Here is a 25,472-nt window from a genome sequence, read left to right as displayed (position 1 = left end):
GAGAAGAGAAGAGAAGAGAAGCAGACCGGCGCTACGGCTGCCGCCGCAGATCGGTGGCCTGGCGCAGTCAGGTGACCCGGTGCGGTCGGGCCGCCCGGTACCGCGGGGCAAAGCCCCCTTCCACCGCCGCGCCTCTTAAAGGGGACGCCCCCCGCCCGCCCGTTCGGTGGGTGTGCGACGAGGCGCGGCCCGGACAGCCACCCCGTTCCACGCCTCGCCTGCCGCTTCCCGGGGGTGCTCCCACCGGGTGCTGCTGCCGGTTGAGGATCCGCGGGGCCCGGAGGCTGGGGAGGGTGGGAGCCGAAGCCACTGATACGTCCCCTGTCTGCAGTGTGGTCCTGTGGTTAACGCTTAAAATAATACACAGAGGGATCCTAGAGCTGCATGTGCACTAGATTTCTCCAGAATCTTTCTATGATGTTGTTATTGTTGTCAAAGATGCCTGAAGTATGTCCCCAGAAGGGCTTGCTTTCTATTATTCAAGCTATCCTAAAGGTGTTGGTTACGACACAGCGCTATGCTAGGAACGATACACTGCCACAATTTTATCGTGTAAGTGAAGCCTAGTGGAGTGATCTGTGGAGTACTGAGAAATGCGGCGCACATCTATTACCATAAATTGGCTGAACTTAGTTCTGGGGTAAAGTGATATAAGTGGGTGGGGTCTAAATGAAACGGTGCTGGTAGGGATTACTTGGAGCTGCCATTTGAACAGATTTCAGAAATCGATGTGAACGCCTATTATTAATTAGCTGAAGAAAACGGTATGTGCAGTGCGTGTGAAGTGATAACTGGGTTGGTTTTGTGTACAAAGACATACAGTATCGGTTTCATTTATTCTGCCGGGAGCAGAATACTGAAGAAGTATTGTGGTCTGTGACAGTATGAAACAGCAGCTTTTTTACTACTTCTTTTTTTATTTTTCTTTTCCTAATAACCAAGAGATTTTAAAGTCCTAGGTAGCCTGAATGCCTGGGAATCCTGTTAAAACAATGCTCAAAAGTTCAAGTTACTGTTTCTATGGAAAATATCTTCCAAATTAACTGTTCAAATGGTGCCTGGGTCCATTGAAGATAAGCGTTTGAATTTTTAGGCTTTCAGTATTGGTTAATTTTAATTTTTGCAGAGCAAATAGAGACTTTTTGATTTCAAGAATCAAATGTTTTCTCAAATACAGTGTTTGAATAGGGAGAGGGATTTAATTTCATAAAAGATGTAAAGCGTACATTGATGACTGTTAGCAATAAGTCTTAGGGGTCTGCAAACTTTGAATGTTCCCATTGGGTGAGACGCTCATATTCAGATAGCAAGAACATGTCTGTGCCTCTCAGCTCTATTGAGCAAAAGAATAAACACCTGAGTTGCACAGAAAGATAATGGAACACTGTGTTCCTCAGCGTTACTATAGCCTACTGTTCAAGTACAGGCAAATTTTAGTGATATTTAGAAACTGTGTTTCATTTACCACAGAAATGTAAACTTCCCTTTCTAGAAACTCATCATTAACGGTGGGATTTAGGGGAGATGGAAGCACACTTTTGCAGAGGCCCACAAGCAGTTTTTCCTCTGTACTTCCTGGGCTGTTATTGTGGTCATAGTGCCAATTGATTTCAGAGGAAAGAAAAAGCTGGGATCTACAGATACCTCATGTTCTATTACTGGCATTAACAATGAACTTGTCTTGGTAATACTGACAGTAGTTCAGAATGGCTTGACATTAAAAAACCCAGAAGGTTTCATTTTAACTAGTATATTCTAGAAGGAAAAAAACACAGTTTCAGTTTGCTGATTCCACCCACCAGAAATTTAGAGTAGCTTTACTCGCCACAAGAAAGATAATTTTCAGCTTTACACTAGGCAGAGTATTTAATTAGTGATGCAGCTTTTTATTAAGGTCAAATGTACATCTTCAGTATGAAGGTCTGGATACTGGCTGCACTAGTCCATATTGTTATCAGCAGCTTCTGAGCCTCTTGTCTGTATCATCACAAGCTATGATTGTGAATACTCAGCACATTTTATATCTGCATATTGTCAAAATATTTAAGCAAAGCATAAGTCAGACTAATTGTACTTTTGACTTTAATTTCACGTATTGCAAACTGAATTTAAATGCAAAGAATAAAGAGATCCTCCAGTATCTTGGTTGTAAGCCAGCAGATGGCCAAGTCGTGATTTAGAGTAGACAAGGGAACAAAATGCAAGATAACAATTACAGAAGCACTTTTAAGATGTTAATTTATTTGCCCTTACTTACATATCCAGCAACAAATAGCCAGTGTTATGAATAAAACCCACTAAAATAATTTATCTTATTTACATCTGTATCATGCTTGGTCAGTACTGCTCCACATGGTATTCTGTTATTTCTTCTTAAGGTCGGTGGATGTACTTCCATTGACTGCACATGCGAAGATTTTGTTGAGAAAAGCCAGGATCACTTAAGCCCGAGGGGTTCAAGAGGTATTTCAAGCAAATCTCATTCACAACAAACATGTTGTCTGAATTTTTGGTGCATGATGATCTTTCTGCTGCAATGTGCTTTAAGAGGCTGAGATAAGAAGATATCAGTACTCTTAAAAGTTAGAGTGAAAGGATGCTATACACAAAAGCTGTATTGCTTTGGGGTTTAAAAACAACCACCACCACCCAAAAAAAATAAGCTGACCCCACAAAATAGGAATTCAGGTTTGCAATTAAAGCCACACGAGAAATAGGAACCATCTTGAATAAAGAGAGACCATGGAGGGAGCTGCCCAGGGGAGGTGGGTTTCCCTCAAAGGCTTTGGGTTTCCATTTGACAAGGTTGTGTGGTGTGCTGGCTGTGTGAAACCCAGGTTCACAGCTTGGCTGGTGGGATGCACCGGGAGGTCTAGATGAGTCTGTATAAGCAACTGAAAAGGGTTCTTGCTGTTAAGAATAACCTGGAATTGTGAGGGGTTTTTTTGAGCGTTTGTGCTTTCAATTCATAATGAAGGCCCTAAATAGAGAAGGTACATTAACGACAAGCTGAACAGCCATCTTGAGACAAATGCTCAAAGATAGTTTTTAACTGAACTTGAAATGAAAAAAAAGAGTCTGTCTGTTTTAACCTCACATTCAGGCACCTACATGGAGGTAGGAGGAGGCATGTTGAAAGGCTGATTCATCACCCCACACCTGGATTCTGCACTAGAGATGTTTGTGTCTTGGCTGATGTAAAGCACGTAGGACTCCGAGTTATGGTTTATCTCACCATATTTATGCACTTTTGTTGTTTCCCAGTTTTAATTCTCAGGTCTTACAGTTCTTCAGCCAGAGCCAGCTTCAATGTCCTTTCCTCCTGCCTTCACTGCCCAGGCAGAGGTTCAGACCCCATCCTGTTAAAGACCAAGCCAGCATCAGGCCCAGCAACGTTGATTTGCTTCTCCCTCTTGCTCTCAGGACCAGTGGTACAAACAAAGCTCCTGGAGAGTCTGGCTGTAACCATAGTGATAGTAGCAGTCCTGCATAGATCTGTTTATCTCTGGAAAGGGGGAGAAAAGGACTTTTCAAAGGAGGAGCATCCTCCTGACTTTGTATCAGGTTGATGGAGCCAGGTGGGTATATTCCCCCTCTACATCACCTGCAGCAGAAGTTGCAAAACATCGGTAGATACCCAAATCATGCAATACCCATGAGTTTCTATTCTGCTGTTAAACATAACTTCATCACGTGGTCTTCTGCAGCTTCTGTCAGCAGCAATTCATTCAGCCTCTGTACTCACCCTACTTGGTGGCAGTTGTTCCAGTAGTCCCTTTGGTTACTGAGATAAAAAACACCAATGGGAAGTTAAAGCAGGTTGTCAATTTTCTAGTCAGAATTATGGCCCAAGAAGGATGTAGCCTGAATGTGCTCATACATCCCAGGCAGAGAATTCATTGCATATGGGGAAACTGCTTTAATTACTGAATCTAAGAGAATAGCAATACGCAGTGGTAAGGGGACAGGCTAGGAGGTGTGAGTACATACTTTACATCCCATAGGAAATGCCTTTTTTGTGTGTCTGAAGAACTTCAAAAATAAAAAGATAATTTAGTTAAGGGAGAAAAATAATATGACAGAAAGAATAGCTAACAGGCTTTTTTACTGATAGCTAAGCCATGTCAAACTGAGGTCATGTTCTGCAGAATATGGAGCAATCGGCGTAATGCAGTTGATGATAGCAGAAAGGTGGTAATAGGCACATGTTGTGCCATTCTGTACAGAGCAGCCACCCATGTTCCTTCCCCTTATCCAGCATGGTGGTTCTTCCAAGGACAACCTTAAAACCTGTATAATCTTAGGGACTTCTGATGACTGACGAATTAGGGGACCCTGTCCTCCACATCACAAGGGTAACTTTTGCTGCTGGAGTAGCTCTTGCCCTGGGTCTGGCAATAACACCAAAGTTAGTAAGATGAGAAATGGGAGAGATGATCACATGCCTCAGGAATGGGGCAAAAGTCCTGTAATTATGAAAGTCAGTACCTGTGAAACTTCTCACTATTTCATATTGGGTTTGGTCATTAATTTTATAATCTTGCTAGAGCCTCCAATGCAAAAGTCTGGAGTTATGAAGTATATTGCACTTCCACTAGTCTAGACTTAAACTTATCCCTTGTTTTTAACCTTTTCTTTTGTACTGAGCACTGATTTTTTTCTACAGATTTAGTTAAACATGTCTGTGTACCAAAAGCTACCTGACTTGCTGCTTCTATAGGAAATGGGTATTCTAATATATTACATGTAGAAATAACAGGTTTATGTTGATATTAGACAGATGTAAGAGTTAATTTAAGAAAGTCTGCAGGTCAGCTTTAATACCAATATTTAATATTCCATTGAAGCTGCTGATAGCAGGAAGGGGAATATCTGTCAAACAGCTTAGGTGAAGTCATGATAGTCTTCACAGACATCGCCATGAAACAGCTTTACTGGAGTATACAGAAATAGATAATTTACTACTAACTGACTTTTGAAATTTATTACTCATTGACTAGTTGATGGTCCTGTCTTTGAACACAAAGTAACTCCCAAGGCATTGATCACAGTTGCATCATTTCATCAAAGAGGGAAGGGTGCTGCCTGAAATAAAGTCCATATTTAACTTCTACATGTGCAATAGAAAACTGGTCCATGGAGCAGACAACAGAGTAGCCTGCCTTGGCTTTTGTGGTCATTAAATCTTTCTGTTCAATCAAAACCAATCTTTTTTTGTTAAGGTGCATTATTTTGTTGTTTGTACTGACAAAGCATTTTGCTGTCAGTGGTGTATTGCTGTTGTATTAATAATTGCAATAAGTGTGCAATTGTAATAATTGTATTTTAATACAATAGTGGTTATGTCCTGGCTATAGCCATCATGTACAGAGCCAGGGATGTTTCATTGTCTGTCACTTGTCTGGGTTCTGTCTGCTCTGCCACTGCAAGCATTGTGCTGCTGTTTCTTACACTGTGGAGAAGAAGCACAAATAGCACAAACTATGGCTGAGAAGCAGGTAACAATGATTTGCAAAGGGCAAAGCTTCTCTTTCCTTTTTTCTTTCTCTTTTCCAGAAAGAAAAGGCTGTCAAGAGAAGGCATTTTCATTCCTGTGCTGTGCTAAATCAGTAAAGCATAGCTACCATTCTGAAGTCCAAGCCTGGTCTCTCATCTGCTTGTCTGGCTCTCAGCAGCAAATCTAGGTGTCAAATTGGCCACTTCTGCAAAAGGGGGGCTGCTGTTAGTAACTTTAACATGCTGAATACTTTCAGTAAATTATGTGCTTTTACAGCATGTTTTTATTTTACATGTTGTCCAGTATCTGCAGGAGCTGATGTTCAGAGAGTGTTAGGTGTTAGGTAAAAGCTGTTAAGGCCTCCAGTCAAGGCCAGAAATTCACCTGCTGCTGTTCAAGATCTCTGCCAGGTGATGTGAACAGTTTATTTGAGCTTTTTGGCATACTTGAAGCAGGTTTAACCAAATAAGAACTTGGTGTATTGTAGAAAGAACCTGAATTACAAGGAAGATGTTGCTGGGCTTCAGCATAATGCATTTTCCTCACGGTCATTTCAGGTGTGGTACCATCCAAACTTCAGGACTGACCTTCCAACCACATACCATGTGCCACGTCTGCTGCTGCTCCAGGCTCAGAAATACACAGCTGCACAGTAAAGTGACAGCAAAGTATTGTCAAAGTCTGATAAGAAATCCTGAAGTTATAATTTCAGTGACAGGTTTGTTCAGCAGAGGTTCAGTAGATGTCAGATATATGTCAAATAAAAGTAGAATTTTCAACCCAGAGAGTAGAACAGGTTTTAAGTAGAAAAAGAGATATGTATTCAATAGGAGAGAGATTATGAATTATAATAGCTTATGGCCAAATATGACCTCTGGTCACTTGAGAAGAAGCAGGATTAGGCAATTAGATATGTGAAGGCATGCTAAAACTTATATATGCAGATATGTATGTATGTCACAGTGATTTATTTTTTTTTCTTGTATTAGCAATACTTAATCCCTAATCTTTTAATATTTCTGGTATTTTCAGTGCACATTATAATTTTGGTAAGGCCTCTGAGCATAAAGCTCATGTAAAACCAAATTCTTTGGCTATGCTTTTGAAGAGGTAGCATGACTGGTATGTCTTGGTGTGTTCACACTTCCTACTCTTCCAAGCTTGCAGCTTGCTCTTTAACTGAGTCTGTCAACCCATAGGAGGACATGTTTGATTGTATTGGCCTCCAGTGGCGACCTAAGGACCATTTTAGTGGTGGGACATAGTCAATCAACTCTTTGACTTCATGCTTTATACATTTAATTGGTCTTGCACTATGTTGACTGTGTCACAATCATGTAAAGGACTAAGTCCTGATTTTGGATTGGTTGGTAAACTGGGATCACTACCAACACGTTAATACAGTCAAGAGCATATATCTAGAAGCAAATCCTCTAGGATTACTTGTTGGAAAGCTTTTACTCTGAAAAAGGATTAGGGGTCATAGCAAGCAAACAACTATTTGAACTTCCAGTGTAAGGCTATGTGGAAAGACCTGATCAGACCCACAACTTTAAATTGGATACCACCAACAGGACTGGGGTGTGATTTTCATTTCTATATATGGTGTAGATTGACACTGATCATACAAGGCTGCTTCAATTCTGATTTTCATGTCCTCTTTAAACAAATTTGAGAAAATGGACTAGAGTGTAAAGAGGCTCTGTTTTCTTGACAGAAAGGTCCATGTATCCCCCCATGACAGACATGGAGAACAGCTGTAGATTTCTTCTGATAAAAGGGAATAATTTTTCTACTTCTTCGAATTAGCTAAATCATTTGATCAAGGAGGAAGCAGAAAAGGACAAATATTTTTGTCAGGAGCATCTGTCAGAGGTAGGATTTTATTTCTAGAATTTTTTTTTCTGCCCAGCTATAGATGTTGCTACAGTTTCTGTAGCGAAAGATGCATCCTTTTGCACAGGAAGGTTGGTTCAAGCTGCCTTCAAGCCAAAAGAGAGATTTTCCACCATCTCTCAGAGGGGCAAGGTCTGTACTTGGGCTGTTCATAATATCCAGTCCTGACATGGAACTGTAATTAACAGGGGCAAATGTAAGTAAGTTCCCCTGCCTATTCCTTAGCTCACTCCACAGTCTGATAATGACCAATTACATATAAAAAACACATACTCCAGTAAAGGAGGAAAACGTGCCACTCCTATGTTTGTGCACATATCATGCAGGAAAGTAATTTGGCATATAAGCATTGCCCAGTGGAACCCTGGTGCTCGCTGCAGTTCTATCCAGTGCCCATAACAGGGACGTGTTTGCTTGCCTATGAGGCATTACCCATTTATTTTCTTGTATCTTTGGCTGTGGGATGATTTTCTCATTTCATCAAAGCTGCTTATACTTGAAAAGAAATCCATAGAAGCAGTCCACAAGTTCTTGACAATCAGTATTACATTAAAGAGAGCTATGGATTTGGCACTGGGTAGACAGATGAGTTTATTTTATTCTTAAAACTGTGGTAGTAATGTTTCTTCATAGGCTGCACTGTTATGTTATCACAAGAACGTTTAATTTCCACAGGAGGTGCAGGACCTGAACTTAGTAAACTATTACTTAAAGAATATGCATCAAAGTTAATTTCTCCTTGAGTATTTGCCAAGCTAAGTAGCTCCACAGAGGATACATCAAAAGCAGCATGACCAGCAGGTCAAAGGAGGTGATCCTATGCCTCTACTCTGCTCTCCTGAGACTGCACTTGGAGTATTGTGTGCAGTTCTGGTGTCCTCAACATAAAAAGGACATGGAACTGTTGGAACAAGTCCAGAGGAGGGCCACGAGGATGATCAGGGGACTGGAGCACCTCCTGTATGAAGATAGGCTGAGAAAGTCGGGGCTGTTCAGCCTGGAGAAGAGAAGGCCGTGTGGAGACCTCATAGCAGCCTTCCAGTATCTGAAGGGAGCCTATAGGGATGCTGGGGAGGGACTCCTCATTAGGGACTGTAGTGATAGGAAAAGGGATAACGGGTTCAAACTTAAACAGGGGAAGTTTAGATAGGATATAAGGAAGAAGTTCTTAACTTTGACGGTGATGAGGCACTGGAACAGGTTGCCCAAAGAAGCTGTGAATGGTCCACCACTGGTAGTGTTCAAGGCCAGGTTGGATGAAGGCTTGGGTGACATGGTTTAGGGTGAGGTGTCCTTGTCCATGGCAGTGGGGTTGTTCTTAAGGTCCTTTCCAACCCAAACCATTCTATGATTCTAAGAGTTTAGTGCAGTTGGGTAAGCACAATATTGACTGCTCAAAATATACGGACATAAAAAATACAATAAGGGGTGTTTAAGCATCATCCTTAACTAAGCCAAACTGTGTTTATCCTGCTGCTGTAGAATACTCAGTCTAAGACGAAAGCAATTACTGGTTAATTATTTTGTGTTCAGAAAAAGAGCAAAACATTTCCTGATGCCATGTTGAATTCAGCCTATGAGAAGAACAAGCCCAACATTATTGAGATTTTTTAGTCTTTGTTTAGCTATTTGATGATACAGCCTGTTTTCTGGAAGTGCTGAGTGCCAGCCCTCTCTTTGAAAGCAATGGTACTATCCGTATCTTGTAGATCTGGAAAGTCTTTCTTGAAGATCAAAAGATTGACAGGATCAAGTTACTGACCTTGCCTCAATTAGAAATTACATATGTGGGAGCTAATATTGTGCTATATTTGAGGTAAAGTGGGAAATTCAAGGCTAAAACCAGAAAATGTGATGCTTTTAAGCATGCACACTTGCATGTGTAGCATGCATGGTTTCATCAAGAAATACTGTAGATAGATTGGCAAAAATGATCTCTAGGAGGAACTGTGGTAAAGCAAGAGGCTTGATAATCAGGTACTCCCAGAGTGAGGCTGTCTAAAATGAAGTGTAGTAAGAGGAGAGGGCTAAAGATAGTTGCACATTCTTATGCTTGAAAGAGAGGAACAATATCTAGAAGCAAGCGTGGATCAAGACCAAGATACAGACAGCGATTGACTATCTGACCATGTCTACTGGGCTACTTATTTATATCTGAGGGTGTATATATATGAAGTGCTTAGATGGAAGACTTCAGGCTAAAACAATAACTGATCCAGATCAGAATTTAATTTCTATGTGTTGCTAATAGAAAAATTATGGCCATTATTGACTAGCATTGATTGTTGACATTTTTGCTTCACAATGTACTTTGCCTTAGCCTTCATTTCTGCAGCGTCTTCCATTCAAAGAACTCCAGGTACTTCAGAAACATCAATTTAACCTCCCAGCTTCACTGTGTATTACACCCAGGGACTGCCTTCTCTTTATATCGAGGAAGTTCTTACCACATTGCTGGCACTGCTAGACACCTTCTCTAATAAACTGTTTGCAGTGCTAGAGACCTAAGGAGCAAAACCAATAGAGGGCTATCTTTGTTCAGTGTGAAACAATCCTGCTAGTAAATATCTAGGCAGTAAATTTAAAAATGTCAGGAAAATGTAGATGAGTAAAAACCCAAATATATATGTATATACACACATATAGTTTATACATATATATATAAAAATTATACTCCATTTATATTTTGGTGTACAAATAGTATTAATAAGCACATGGACACACGTATATGGCTTTCATCTGTGTAAATTACAGTTAGTAAGACTTACTGCTGTACTTAGCAGTGGAGAATATGGAAGTTTATACTTTTGGATCTTTTTTGCATTTACAGTGTCAGACTTGGCAGATCACGGCAGAACACTCAGTATTTGTGGGTGTTTCATCTTGATGAGTTTGAGTGGGACTACTGTAAAGGGAGGCTAGCCCATTGCATAATGCTAACATGTTTATATCTCTTTTCAATAATTAATGATATGCATTTATGTCTCTTTAGTCAGTATTCATAGGAATAAACAGCTTTTTCTGTACAAAGTGCAGGATTAGACATTGCTTTTTACTTACACTGAATTTCCCTGGAATTATAAAGCTATCTGATAACTACTGAAAAAGACAGAATGTGTATGCCATTCCTTTTAACTTGGAATGTGTGCATTTTATGTACATTAATAGTAGTATCATCATTAAATAAATAAATTTTTCAATAAGGATGAACTGCTTTCTCTCTCAAGACTGACACTGAAGAGTTCATTGAATCCATTATGAAGTTTTGATATCCAGAATGCTTGATACTCATTCTCATCTCCAATAATGACTTCAGAATAGATGTAATGAAGTGGAATAACTCATTTAGATTGGATCTTGTCAACATCATTATTAATTTAAAGCACCCATTTTTGAAGATTAAAAGCAGCTGTTAACAATATGCACTGTCAAACAAAGAACTGAGTGAAATAGTGGGGCTGGATTTCTAGTCTGCTGCTGCACTTTCACGCCTTTCTTGCCCCATAAAGGATCTGGAAACCTATTTGTATCACCCCACAACTACTTCTAGTAGCATAAAGACAATATATGGATGTCATGCTGTTCCTTTCCAGCCCTTCAGTAAGAAAGATGGCTGATGTCAACCATGAATGACTGTAACGGGGGCACTGCAGCCTTTTATCATGGTTTTTCAAGCCTATATCAGGCACCAAGAGAGTTTTAGTGGTCACTGCAATGCATCAAGTAGACTGTAGCTTGGCTGTATTGATGAAGCTAGGCCTAAATTGTGTGGTAAGCCTTTATGTAAAATGCCAAGGTTTGTAGAATTAATTCAAAATGTTAGAGATTACCACAGCACTTAGACTGGATGATACAAGACAATGCAGGAATGCCCCTGCATGCTCTGATTTTTAGTGTGTTTGTTCTTCACTGCACTTAGACATCCTTGAAATGTTATTGAATTGCCTTAAAAAATCCTGAAGGAAGAAAATACCTCTTTACCCAAATAAATCAGATGCAGGAAGCTTTGTCCATGCATCCCTTGCAATTCTCTGCACTAGTTATCTTGGAGTGTTAATGTCTGGTTGCTTTGATTTACAGTTCAGCCATGCTCTGTCCGAGTATTCCTGTAGAAAGTTTTTGTATAGATTCTTTACAAAAGCATGAAATTGAAGAGGATGGTATATAAAAGTACAGGATATAAAATGTTAAAATTTGACTAATTTTCTGTATTTGTTTTATGCAGCTGTAAAAGTACCTGGATCTTACAGGCTTCATTCACAAGCAGTGGTCTGAATTACAACAAAGGTTGAGACCTTGTACAAAGGCGCTGTAAGAATCATATGATTCTTCTGGGGCAGAGTGGGGTTAAGGAAGACGGGAGTCTTCCTGAAAATCAAGCACATTCTCTCTCTGATGTAAAATCCCACACAAATGAAGGAATCTGAAGAACCCAGATGCAATATTTTTTTCTATTACAGTTTTGTCATTCACATGTAAAGGTGTATTGAAACTTCCATAAATTTCCCTGTTCACAGGTCTGGAAGCCAGGTTTAATTATAACATTTGCTGTCAACCCTGACACACAAAGCTATAAACAAGCAAAAATTCTTTCCAAAACTCACTGAGCCTTCTTTTAAGTTTTGCACTGAGGTTTGCTGATTTTGAACAACTGGATGAGATGGATTCTTCATGATTGCTAAGCAGTGAGTCCATAAACTTGGTTCTGGCTCATGTTCAATCCACAGCAACAAGAAGCTTCTGGTTTGGGTTGGTTGTTGTTTTTTTTTTTAAGCCAGGATAACTAAGCATTTCTTCTCCATGTAACATATATAGCAAATAAAGAATTATGTAATATTTCAGAGTGGCTTTGGATGTTTCTGAAACAGTAATAAAACCTGCAGTGAACCTGCTTCAAGCACCCACTTGAGGGACACATGAAAAACCAGCTACTTATTTAATTATGAAAAAATGATGAGTTGTGTCATACTCAGCTGGAAATCAGTTGAGGATACTTTGGAGATAGTTTCTTGAGAGGAGGTTGCCTAAACAAGGAGTAATTTCCTGCTGTCTTTTGCTCTACCTAACATCTAAGTATTGTCTTGAAAAGAGTAAACAGTGTGAAATTTTCTTAGGAAAATAATCACTGGGGGGAACAAATCAAAATAGAACATGAGTAAAAATGAAAAGAATCTAGATACCTGTAACTGGGCAACATGAGATCATTGCAGAAACATGGCTTTCTAATTCTCACTCAGAAGGGTGATGTCTTTGGCTGTTTCTATATTCCATAACCTTCTACAAAGTTACTTGCAGTTTTACTCCTCATTTGCACTCCCAACATCATTAAACTGTGGCATTGCCACAGATGGAGATCTAGCTCTAGGAATGTGATTCATTTGTCAAAATGTGAGCTTCTATCTGAGCTATTTATCTGCTTTCTAGATGAGAAATAGTGATTCTGAGGTACACTCTATCTTATCATAAAATAGATGTCTTCATAAAGATCAAATGAATCCTGCATATTTCTGTTCCTTAACAATAAAGGAAAGCCAGATAATGAACTCACACACAACTATCCATGGTGTAGGCTTCTAAAGTAGCATAAGATGAATCTTAGTCCTAGCTTCACCAATTTAATTTAAACACTATGGCCTTTGCTTCTCTGTTAACACTGTTGTTATCCCTGATGACAGGATAGAACACTGGACAAGTATTACCTCAGGATAGCACATAACATACTGGAACCTCTCCAGTGTCTTCATATGTTTGTGCCGGGGATTTCAAGAGTGCCAACAATTCCTTACAGCTTTTAGGCAATTTCTGAGGCTGCTGAAGTGCAGGATGAACACCTGGTCGTCAGCAGTAATATAGGCTCCAGGCTGTATCAAAGGTCACAAAACCTGAGACCTGCTGAGCTGCAGGAAATATGTCAGGTCATCCTTTTTAAAAGGAAAAGAGATTTTAGAGAGGGCAAAATCAGAGCTCTCCACAAATCCTGAGTAAATGGGCTTAAATATTCTTCTTTGAAACTGAGTGGGAGAGATAGGGAAAGAGAAGGGAAAGGAAATTCCCTCTGTTTTGCAGATGCAGATGGAGGAGGAACCGGACATCTGCTCCTTCAGTAGTGGCTGCTTCCCTGGAAAAGACTATCAGGAGGGTTTCTGACCTATTTGTGCCATGTCCTTATATCTCCTGTTATGTGACCCAGTAATACTAGAGCAGAGAAAGTTTCCGTGATTTATTCAGCTGTCTCCATATTGGTTTCAGGAGCTTCCCTCTTGCATTCAGGCACCTCACAGGTTAATCCTCACCCTGTCCATGCACCTGTATAGCACAGGTAATAGGGTTTTACCTTAATATTGCCATTCCATTTGCTATGAAAATTGACTTCAATATGTCAGAATTTACTAGAAATACAATACTAAGATCTTCATCCGATGTAGAGTTATTTTATCTTAGGAAAAGAAACTGCAACATTTAGAAAACACACTGTTGTACCCAGTTCAATAACATTTTGACCCAGTTGCAACTATAGTGCCTTTCAGATGGTGAGGTTGTCAGAAGAAAATTTAACGAGAGACTCAGTGTGTGTGTGTGTTCACGTGCAGAAGTATGCAAACAAGCACACGTAATATGGTGGAGATTTTAGATATCAGAGTTACACAAAACAGGAAGGCACAATACATAGGAAGTATATTAAGATGTACCCACACAGTAGGCCTGGTGCCTTTTCTAAGCTCATATAAACATGGGAAAAATCTTTCCTTGAAGAAGAATAGAATTTGGTTTGCTTATATGTAAGCACCAGTGAAGCAATGGGTAGGAAAGATGCAGGTGACTGTGTATATCTACTGAAAAGTCCCTCATTATGGAAGGTGATCACTGACTATAGGAATGTAAAAGGAGCTAAGCTATTCTTTGATGTGAATGAAAGTTTTAGAATTTGAACCTCAGTGAGCATCCAGAATATGTTTAGATTTCCCTCCCTCAACTTAAGTACTTGCATGGAAGTGGCAGACATAGCTCCTCATAACATACACTGCTCCAAACCTTTTGCAACAAATAGCTAATGCAGAATCTTTCATAAATGAAAATAGTCTTCATTTCATTTAATATTTCCCTCTACAACTCAGTACATTCTGTGACTTCAAGAAGCATTTTATTGCTGCCAAATATACTTGTATTTAGTTCTTCAGTTTAAAAAAGCATTGCATTTACTGGGAGGATGTGAACTTTAATAAATATTATTCTACCTTCTGACAAACCATTTATTTTGTATACTAAGAGATGACAAATAAGGTACATATTTCATTCCAGATTACCCTGTCATGTTTCCATAATAAAACAAAGTGGCATTTGATCACCAGCTAGCCAGCATTCTTGCTACAGGTTTTGAAGTCACAGCTGGACATAATACTAATTCATCTATCAAAAAACGACTATGAAAAGTTCAGCACTAGAAACCTTTAATGCAACCCAATCTGTGTACACATGGGAGATGCTAATGTTTTTATTGGAGCCTTTTTCTTTTTTCTTTTTTTTTAATTAAAAATCTATAAGGCCAAGCAACAGAGTGAAATATTACATTGATTTTATATGCTTGCTTTCTGGCTCACTTGTGATGGCAGTGCTCAGAGCATGCAAAGAATGTTTGTTTGGCATGATTTACATAGTTGTCCTTCCTGAATTCTGTCTCTAAAATCCAAGTCATTCTGTTACTGGTATGACCAAATATCAAAAATATAAATTGGTGTACTTGTTAAGTGTATATATATATATATATATATATATATACACTTAACAGCACTATATATATATATATATATATATAGTGCTGGTTTTCACTGGGATACAGTCAATTTTCTTCCTATCAGCTGGTATAGTGCTGTGAATTGACTTTAGTCTGAGAACAATGCTGCTAACACACCCATGTTTTAGTTGTTGCTAAGTAGAGCTTACCTTAAGTCAAGGAGTTTTCATAGTGTCCCATGCCAGTGAGGAGGGGCACAAGAAGCTGTGAGGGAGGACAGCTGACCTGGATAGCCAAAGGGATATCAACTGGGGGGAGTTGGCTGGGAGGGACCCATCATTGCTTGGGGATGGGCTGGGCATCAGTCAGCTGGTGGTGAGCAATCGTACAGTGCGTTGCTTGTCCTTCTAGGGTTTTAATCCTCTCTCTTTTTCCTGTTTATTATTATTGCTGTTATTATTATCTTTTACTTTATTTAAATTATTAAATTATTCTTACCTCAACCCACGGGTTTTAACTTTTTCTGAATCTCCTGGGGGAAGGGGGGAAAGTGAGTAAGCAGCTGCGTGGTGCTTAGTTGCTGGCTGGGGTTAAACAACAACATATATTTAAAGAGTTATTAAAATAAACTATAATTTAATTCAGAGGGCTAACAGTTAGAAAAGGCTAAGTTAAAGCCTTACTTATGCAAGTTACTACATTGCAATGAGATTAGTCACCTAACATAAGTAGGAGTTGCTTCTGTAACAAATCTGCAGACACACAGAAAAGTAGAGTTAATCCTGAAATACCATTTTTAGCTTGCTCTCATTGTGTCTCTTTAATATTATAGAGGTCTCCTAGTAGTGACAGTTTTAACCTAGGCTCTCTTGCTTTTTCAGAGATTAAGTCAGTCCTTCATCTGAATGTTTTTGTCATAGTTTAATACCCTCATCAGTTTTAGCTAGGCTAAAAAAAAAAAGAATAATAGATTTGATGAGAGCTGGTTAAAGAAAGTATTGCATTGAATCTGGATTGCTCCCAGCTGTCTTAATTGAACAAAGGGAAAGTTTCCAAATACACCTTCTACACTGGCTGTCTGCCTTAAAAGTTCTCTAAAGCTAGAAGTCCTTCTTCAAAAAATTAAAACTCATACTAAAAAAAAAGAACCAACCCAAACTATTAAAATCTGCCGTATGAAGTTAGAACAGAAATAATATAAACCAGATTATTTCATTACAAGTTCATGCCAGAATTAACTTATGTATTTGTTTTGGTGCTGGAATAGATAACAGGGCTCTAGTTTTTGTCATTGTGTGATTTTGCATATGGATAAAAACCTGATTTTTAAAAGCAAAAACTCCTGTTCTCATTTGGGTAGAGATAAATCAGTAAAAATACTGGCATAATTTCTTAGTGATGTGGAAGTCAGTCTGCCAGGTCTGTCCTCAGACTGAAGTAGTGGCTGCTGATACCTGGAAGCCATTGAAGAGAGCAGACTGGTGGCGTCAAAAGAATCGACTAGTGCTTGGATTACTTTACCATCTAGAGAGAAGATAAACCCAAAATGCAGTGTTTCATTGAGCAACATCATCCCACTGATATATTACCCAGCCAGTCTGTCCTGGCTACAGGTCCACATAACCTGGTTTTCCAGCAGTAGCTGAAGGGTGATGCAGTAGGTAGGTAGGTTGACGGCTATCAGTGAAAAAAGTTCCAGCCTTATGATGTTGGCGCTTTCTGACAGTGGGATAGGGTTTCTGCCTCTCTAAACTGACAAGAGAACTCCATCTTGTGATGGGGAGGGCCCAAGGGAAAGGCAAAATGAAGCTTGTGGTGGCAAAGCCTTACAAGGATTTTTCCTGGGGTGGAGGAACAGCAGCAGAGCGGTGGTTAGTTGTTAGCATCCCTCCGACATGCATTTTGAAACACACTATGCATGCATCGGTTAGCAAAAACCAGCAAGTCCTGGTTTTGCCTGGTATGGCACTTCTGGGGTGCGGCCTGCCAAATCCCACTGGTGGGATGTCAAGGACCTCATGGAATTTGCTATGTAACATTGTGAAGACAGCGCTTATGTAATTGAAGGCAGCGGTCAGTCTGTATGTCATGTATAACAGCCTGTGCTCCCACCATGAGACCAAAGATTTTTCCATATGGAAAGTATACCAGTTTCTCAGGAGCCCCAGAAACATGTGATTTTCATAGCAAATAAGCCTGAGCAAAAGCAGGCAGCACAAAAAGTACATATTTAAAACAAAGGGGAGCTATTGATTATTATCTGTACATGATATTACAGTCTGCTTGCAAGAGCAATCTGGCTTACCTTCTGTATGCATAACTCCCTGTACTCGTCAACATAAATTGCAAGTTAATGGGAGCTGCTATTTGCCATTGGGTGTATAGCAATTACACCTAAATTATACTAAAAGATTCATATACATAGAATTTAGTATGCAGAGTCATGTAATAAAAGAACGTTATTTTTTTTAAGAGCTATTCAGCCTTTAAACTCTCTAACTCCCAAAAGTTAGGGAGTGCCAAAATTAGGAGAGTAACTTGAATTTAGCTCATTTGTGAGTACAGTTAATAACACCATACCTAATGACACGGTCACATCTGTTTCCCACACCACTCCTGCCTCGTTCTGTCTGTAGGATGGACAGACCTTGCTGAGGGGCAAACTAATCAAATATTCCACTTTCTGTAAGCTCAAGCCTTACTTACACATGATTAGCACAATTACTCACAGTTCTATTGAATTATTAATTTCCTCTTGAGATTTACTATGATGATCTATTTGCAATATTATCACTGTTTACCAACATTAATTAATGTATCCCTACAGCCCTGTTTTGAGGTTACTCTCCCCTCAATTTTATGGCTAGGGTCCTGAGCCAGAAAGATCTCAAGAATGGATGTTAAACCCAGACTTACCAAGTATTGTCTAAATTTGGGTGCCCAATTTTAGCTCAGAGCCTGATTTTTTCCATGTGTTCGAATCATAGCTAGCAATTTTATGTGCAGCTGTGAATGTTCAGCCCTTTTCTAATTTAGACCCAGATGTCTCCCGTTGGGCCACAAGAAAATTAAAAATGACAGAGGCAGGGATATCATCAGTTTCTCCAGCGCAGCATTCAACTGCCTGCAGTCCTGTCTCATTTGCTGCACATTTTATAACTTCCGGAGCTAGCGAAGCAGCAGTCTCACTGACAACAGCTGTACTGGCTACATGACCCTGAAACTCTCTTTAATGATATGATTGCATATAATTTTTCTGCAGTTATTTCCGCTTATTTGGTGCAGAGAGAGAACGATCTTCAGAAAAATACCATAATGCAAATAGACCAAGTTGCATCATCAACCTCCATTCTAGCACTTCCCAACTATTGAGAAACTGCCTTTGCAAACTCTGCTTTCTTTTACTGCATGCTACCTATGCATTCTCTAGTGCATCAATGTGCTAACACCCTAGGGGCATCTCAATGCAAATTACTGAAATTATTTCTTAAGAAAAGGCGTTTTTATTTTTCTTTCATTTTCAGTGTTATGCTCTGGAGAGGAATGGTCTTGTAGTGAAAGCCTAAGGCAAGGAAATAGGAAATTTAGTTACAAAATCAGTCCTGCCATAGACTTTCTTAGTGACCTTGGGCATTCCTTATCCTTGCTGTCATTCCCTTTCATCATCTTGAGGTTGGGACTAACACAAGGTCTGCTTCAGCACAGTTTCGTGGAGCTCAACTCAGTATTCTTGGAAAAGGGTCAGATTCTCAGGTGGAATGTGCTATGGAAGTGTGAAGTATTGTGCAATAGCATTCTGCAGTAGAACTGTCAAACTCAAAGTGGTGTTATGAAATAATACTACTAATAATAATGGCATAATTGTATCAGGAGATAAGCATTTATAAATTGTTAACTTGCTGTGCAAGATATCTTTATTAATACCACTATTTCCCCTTACCCTGGCCATGAGGATTAGGTACCAAGGCTCTGATGGTTAGTATAAAATGTCTGACATCACTGGCTGGCTTTGGAGCTGTATTTACACAGACCACCAAGTAAATATATAGAGCTTGCCTTTAACTCTGGTGACTCTGACTCCAAACAGAATTTCACTGCAGTTTTTATGTATTTAATATCCTGCTTCTGGCAAATTCTTTGTCTTTTCCATTTACTGCTACAGCTTTAGCTTTGTCAGCTTCATAGGAGTCTTGGCTACAAGGAGCCTGGCCCCACATACTCCATTTTTCCATGAGACTGTAAATTAAGCTGATAAATGTAGCTATGTGATTGCCACCTGAGACACTTTTGTAAGGACACTCACATGGCTTTCTGAATATGGTTAGGCAGCAGAAAATGACAATAAAGAATATTTAAACAGCATTGAGATCAAGCTAAATAAAGTATTTCAGAATTACCCTTGGGGATTACTACCAAATGTGAATATTTCTGATGAGTCTCGCCACGGAACGCTTTCTGTGATCTGCAAGAGATCTGTAACACTCCTGATCTGCAGAGGACAAGGATGAGCAATGACGAGGACTGGACTATCATACACACTGATCTGATTTTATTAACCACACCAAAACTTATTTTAATGTAGCCTAAAGCAGTCTTATGCATCTGGGAACAATGTACTCAAACTGTGTCTGTATTAAAGGAGGTATGTTCAGAAGAGGGTTTAAGGCCTCCAACAAGCAGCTCACAGTGAGAACCCAGCACCACACGCAATATGCATGGATGGGGTTGCAACAGCATGAGTGTAGGAAGATAATGCTGTAGGTGGATCTGGTGAGGTGGATATTGAAACGCCTCATCACACAGAGACCTTTGTACACATCTTTAGCAAATAGGGCAGTGCAGAAGAAAGACACAGTGCAGGCAAAAGGCACAGAAACAAGATAATTTCTTGTTTGACAAAGTGCCAGAAATTACAGTTGTTACTTGGGGTAGTTAAAGATGTTAACTCTAAAATACTAAATAAATAAATTGCAGTCTATAAAAAAATAAATATACTAAATATACTAATATATAAATACATATTATATAATATATATATTATATACATATTTTAGTTATTTAAATGCTATTATATAGCATATATTTGTATAATATAATATATAAATATTATTTAAATATTTTATATATTACATAAAATATATAATATGTAATATATATCTTATATATATAGTATATTAATATATATTTATATATACTAATATATAAATATATAAGTATATAATAAATATAATAAATATACTAAAATATACTACTAATAAATACTAAATAAATAAATTGCAGTCTGTCAGCATCCTTCTGGAGAAAATAGGTAGGATAAGTCTCTTCAGATTGAGAGGGAATATTATAAAATATCAGTGCCTGGAATGTTAAACTGGGCAGGTTTAATAGGATAAAGGTCAGAATTCTTTTTTAGTGGGGCAGTAACTAATCATGGGATCATGTCAGCATCAACGATAGGTGGTTTTTCTGTCCTTTTGGATTCACAGCTTGGACGCCATCTGGAGGATAGGCAGTAGTCCAACACAATATCAATATCAATATCAATATCAATGACATAGAGGACAACTTAATGATACTCAAGGAACTGAAGTTCACGGGACTTCTGCCATTGACTTTAACGAAGGCAGGGTTTCATCTTCTGTTCCCAAGGCTTTAATAATGGAAAAGGTATTAATTACCTCTGCTCAAATGAATGGAGGCAGAGTGGAGGAAAGCTGCCAACAGTAAGCAGCAATGGCGCAAGTTGAAACCAACTTTCTTTTTTTTTTCATGATTATTTTCTGTATTTCAGCCGCATAGTCTCTTGAAGCACATCTGTGTGGTCAGTTCTAATTATAGAACACTTCTGGGACGTAACCCTGTGTACAGCGGGAACCAGGGCTGCATCACAGGCTTTGGAAAGCGGCAGATGAGAGGGGAGATCCTAGCGATCCAGAATTTGCCGGAAGAATGGATGCAATTTTGGTAATTGAAGGCAAGTGAAGCTGTCAAAGATGGGGCAAATTGAAGGTCATCTGCATTCTCAGTGAAGGGAAGCAGGAGTAACAGCAGTGGGTAATTCTGGGCTTTGGAGATGACTACATCTCTGTCAATGAGCCAAGAGAAAAGATAGATTCTTCTGCTTCAGCGAGGTTGACTATCGCTTCAACTTCAGAGACTGGCTTATTTGTATAGCTGCATTTAGATGTCTTGCCAGAAGTGAGGCTGCTGGCTACGTACTAGTTTATTTTAATAAAGGCGTGTTCGAATGTTACTAATCTACAAATGTTTCTTTCCTTTCTCTGTCTGCAGCATACCCTGCACATGAAGGGATGATCAGTTATTTAATCCTTTCCATGTTAAAAAAGCTAGAACATTTTCCATGCTAAAAATATTTGGGGTTTAAAGGTCAAGTACAGCAAACACTCCGATAATACTGTAGATACTGAAAGCGTGCTTTAGATTTTCCTGTTTTCATTTAGATTTGCATTTTGAGTCACCGGATCATGAAATGCAAGAGGTCCCTCTAAGGTATGATCATGATCCAGGAAACTATGGACATATATCCAAGATGAATGCAAACCTACAGGCAAAACTACAAACGTACAATTGATCAGAAAGTCCATGAAATATCCTCTAAAAAGATTTTGACATAAAATATTTCTATTCTGTTCTATCCTGTATTATTAGTATATTATTTTTTGGATGGCACAGTGAGACCATCAGAATAGTCAAACTATAATGATTAATTTTATGCTTTAGCCACTTCTTCCTGTGAGCATGGAAAGAAAACTCTTAAATAAGTGGGTTCTAGGTTATCAACCCTCCCTGTTATATGCCTTTTTCATTCAGACAACCCTTAAATTATAAACTGTGTTTGCAACAACCTCATCCTGGAACAAAGATTAAATGAATACCCCTCTGCCCCAGCCATCCAAGTACAGAGTTTGGTCCTCTTGCTGTCTCTTGGGAGAGAGAAGTCTTTAGGATCTGGTCCACTGCTTGACTTCTGCTCAGGGGTGATGGATGCTGGGGCCTGTCTGGTGCAGCTGAGCAGAGACAGAGCTTGGGAAAACAAGACATCCAACTTAAATCACTGCACTATGGCAAAGTGAAAAATCCTCCTCCATCCTCATGTGGGCCTATTGTGTGAAAAAGAAAGGCAGATTGCATTAAAAGCAGTATCGTGAAAGAGCTGATGGATGTTATGCCATTGTATGATCTACCGTGAGTCTCTGCTGGGGCTACCAATTGCAGATTGGAACACCCTTGCGTAAAAGAGACAAATTCGAAACTCCTTATAAATGGCTAGGCTAAAATGTTCATCATCTAACCATCTAATTGCAGGAATGTAGATGTCAGGCCATAAATCCAGAAAATAAATATTAAGACATACACTGCAAAGATTTTGGACCTGTTTATAATATAGTGACCAGCCTAAAACAAAATGGTATGAATATGCTGAGATCCAAATGGCAAGGAAGACAACACAGCATTCATATAATTGCATTCACTGTCACGTTTCATTTGCATAAGATTGCAAATTATGATTAGACCCAGGATGTATGAATTCTGCATTGCTTTTTCTGACATGACCTATTATCTAAAGGATTCTGTTAGTCTCAGTGCTTCTTCAACTCTTTATCCAAACCAAAAAAGGCTTTTCTTCCTGCTGAAATAAATGAATTTCTAAGGGCCAGGCATTACAATGCTATTGTCTGAAGATCTTATCCATTATTTCAGGTGTAGTTTGCTGAGGCTGGCCACAATGTTTACTACCTTTAAAGTAATTGCACTTGTAAAGCTTAAAACATCATTTGTCTAACTATATTGATCAGTTTGATTTTCCAAAGCCAGATGCCTCTACGAGGCTTCTATACACCATATTCAAAGCACGAACAATGCCAGGTCCACCATACCAACACAGTCACCTCAGTGACTGAAATACAGAAGATATCTGTATTTCTAAAGTTCATTGTACCTTGTTTTCCCCTCTTGTTTTTAACTTTTCTGTCAGGAGGGAAGAGAATGACAGCATGTCACAGAAGTCTGCCAGGTCCAGCCTTACTTCTGCTTCCAGCCTAAACTGGAAAATAAGAGGATAATTGAGTAAAAGATCTCTTAGTAAATTGCCATGATCACTATACTATTAGGTGATATTTTTACTGTCACTGACCAAATTCAGACATTTTCAACAGTGCCATATCCAACTCTATTTCAGGTACTTCTGATATTGGAAAAGCCACCAAAATTCTTTATTAGTGCTGCTGCAATGATGCACCTACTCACCTCAAGGAGAAAAGGTCCCGATACTACTGTATCTAGCTGTTTTTGTCATTTCACAGCTTCATCGTGTTACACTCTCTCTTTCAGTGATCCTGCACCCATTATTGGTATATTCACAGATAGCTTTTTTTCTCTTTAATATCCTTGTATATTTTGTACCTCAGGGACACACATTTGTTTGTCCTTTTTTTTTTTCCCTGTACTCCCCAGCTACATTTATTGCTTTCCATTATATATATCTCCTAAACAGTTTAGATAACTAGCATTAGTTCCTGTGTTTCCTACAGGTGTTGGAATACTTGGAAGTAATACCTCTTTCTAGGTATTATCATTTTCTAAAATCCAACATGGTAATTTAAAGCCTATTAGCAAAGTAAACGTGCAAATAGTGAGGGGCTTTCAAATTCTCAACCTTCAAGCACCTGACTAAAATTCTGGCTCATGGGTAGTCTACAGCAATTTTATTATCAATGTGAAACAGCTGATCTTAGTCAAAATATAGGAATGCATCTCCCACCCTCTTTCTCTGGCTCACACAGACAACTTGAGGGTATGCAACACCTTCTTCCCTCAGGTATTGCATCAGAAACCTCACTGATGTTTTTAGGAGATGCGCTGCATGAGTAAACATCAGATGATTGAGACTATAATATGGATCTGTAGCCAATTTTTTAGTTATTTGGCCATTTAAATAATCAGTTAAAATATCCTTCTTTTAAATTCAGTGGAAATTCCCATAACCTAAACTGACTAACCGGCATTGCAGCCGGTAATTATGTCAGCAGAATTATTGGTGCAATAATATGAGTAGCTGAAGGAAATTCTGAGATCTGTCTTGTACAGAGACTGCACCAGCTGGTCATGTGTTGTCAAATAGCTCTGAAAAGACAGCAGTACAGTTGGTGGGATTCAGCTCCAGATCAACACACATGAATTTAAGTGCCTGCCATTGCCCACACACCACCCAAGAATCATAGAATAGTTAGGGTTGGAAAGGACCTTAAGATCATCAAGTTCCTCCCCCCCTGCCATGGGCAGGGACACCTCACACTAAACCATGTCACCCAAGAAACCAAAATCCAGAAACTTTTGAACATCCTTTGGGTGTCCTGCTGGGCCACCTGCTCCTGCAGCAAAAGGGTCTGGGTCTTCTCCAGGTCCCACTGTTACATGTGGCAGCCTGAGATAAACAAGAACATCTTGAATGGTACAATATGCCTGTGCATGGCCGCTGCATCCCACTCATGCTCTGTCAGTGGTGGCAGGAATTTGTACATTTGGCCCACTGTAGAACTAGGTACGCAGACACCTACATGCAGGTGTTTGCACCCTTCCCTGTATAGAAGAGAGACTAATTTCAAGAGACTGTTTAGGGCTCATCCTAGCCTTGGCATGCCCTGCATTTCTCCAGGGATATGTTAGGAGGCCTCACAGCTCTCCACAAATGAAGAGTCAGACAGTGGGACTGAACCAAGAGGGAAGAGAGAGGAGACACAGACCTCTGTCTCAGGACAGGGAAGCTCTTCAGGCAGTGCTGGGTTTGTGCACCATGCCCTTGCTGATGCCCCTGGCTGCTCCCCACAGAGGAGCTGCTGCTGGGGATGGAGTTGGTGGGCAGTGCTGCCAACACTCTTTTCCAAGAAGTAGGCACACAGACAAGCTTCAGCACAGACAGGGACGGACAATGCTTCCAAGGCCTCTACTTACCCATTCAGTGGTTTTTCAATGACAACTGTCTTTGCAAATCCATGAGCATGGCTAGACAGCATCCCGCAAAACAATACAATGACTGCTGGCCATGGCGCTGACTGCTGCCTGTCCTTGCGGATGCACGGGAGGAAGAAGGGGATGACACAGTAACTGACATCTGTAATCAATACATCATTCTTGTAGAACAACAGATGCTGTATTTTCTCTGCCACTGTTTTCTTTTCTCCAGAAAGGTTTCCTAACTACACCCCCCAAATTAATATATTGTGCTTTGGCTACAAAGGCTAATCTGAAAAGTGTTTAGAAACACCAGAACCTACTAACAGCACTTAGGAGCTCACTGGTAGTGTCCCACAGCTGACAGAGAAGTCG

The 25,472-nt window shown here is 39.5% G+C and overlaps 1 long non-coding RNA gene across 1 annotated transcript; it reads left to right on the top strand.

Annotated features, from left to right (window-relative positions):
- Positions 1-3: 3 nt before the first annotated feature.
- On the top strand, positions 4-12,234 carry LOC133272828 (uncharacterized). Its single transcript, XR_009744581.1, has 2 exons — positions 4-166; positions 11,619-12,234. It is a non-coding gene; the product is annotated as an uncharacterized LOC133272828 (long non-coding RNA).
- The last annotated feature ends 13,238 nt before the right edge of the window (positions 12,235-25,472 follow it).

This window comes from Pezoporus flaviventris, unplaced genomic scaffold, assembly GCF_033815535.1.
Source record: "Pezoporus flaviventris isolate CSIRO_AGI_PZ_B2104156 unplaced genomic scaffold, CSIRO_AGI_Pfla_v1 ptg000031l, whole genome shotgun sequence".
Taxonomy (NCBI): Eukaryota; Metazoa; Chordata; class Aves; order Psittaciformes; family Psittacidae; genus Pezoporus; species Pezoporus flaviventris.
The sequence above is the reverse complement of the archived record's forward strand: the minus strand, read 5'-3'. Positions and strand labels throughout refer to the sequence as shown.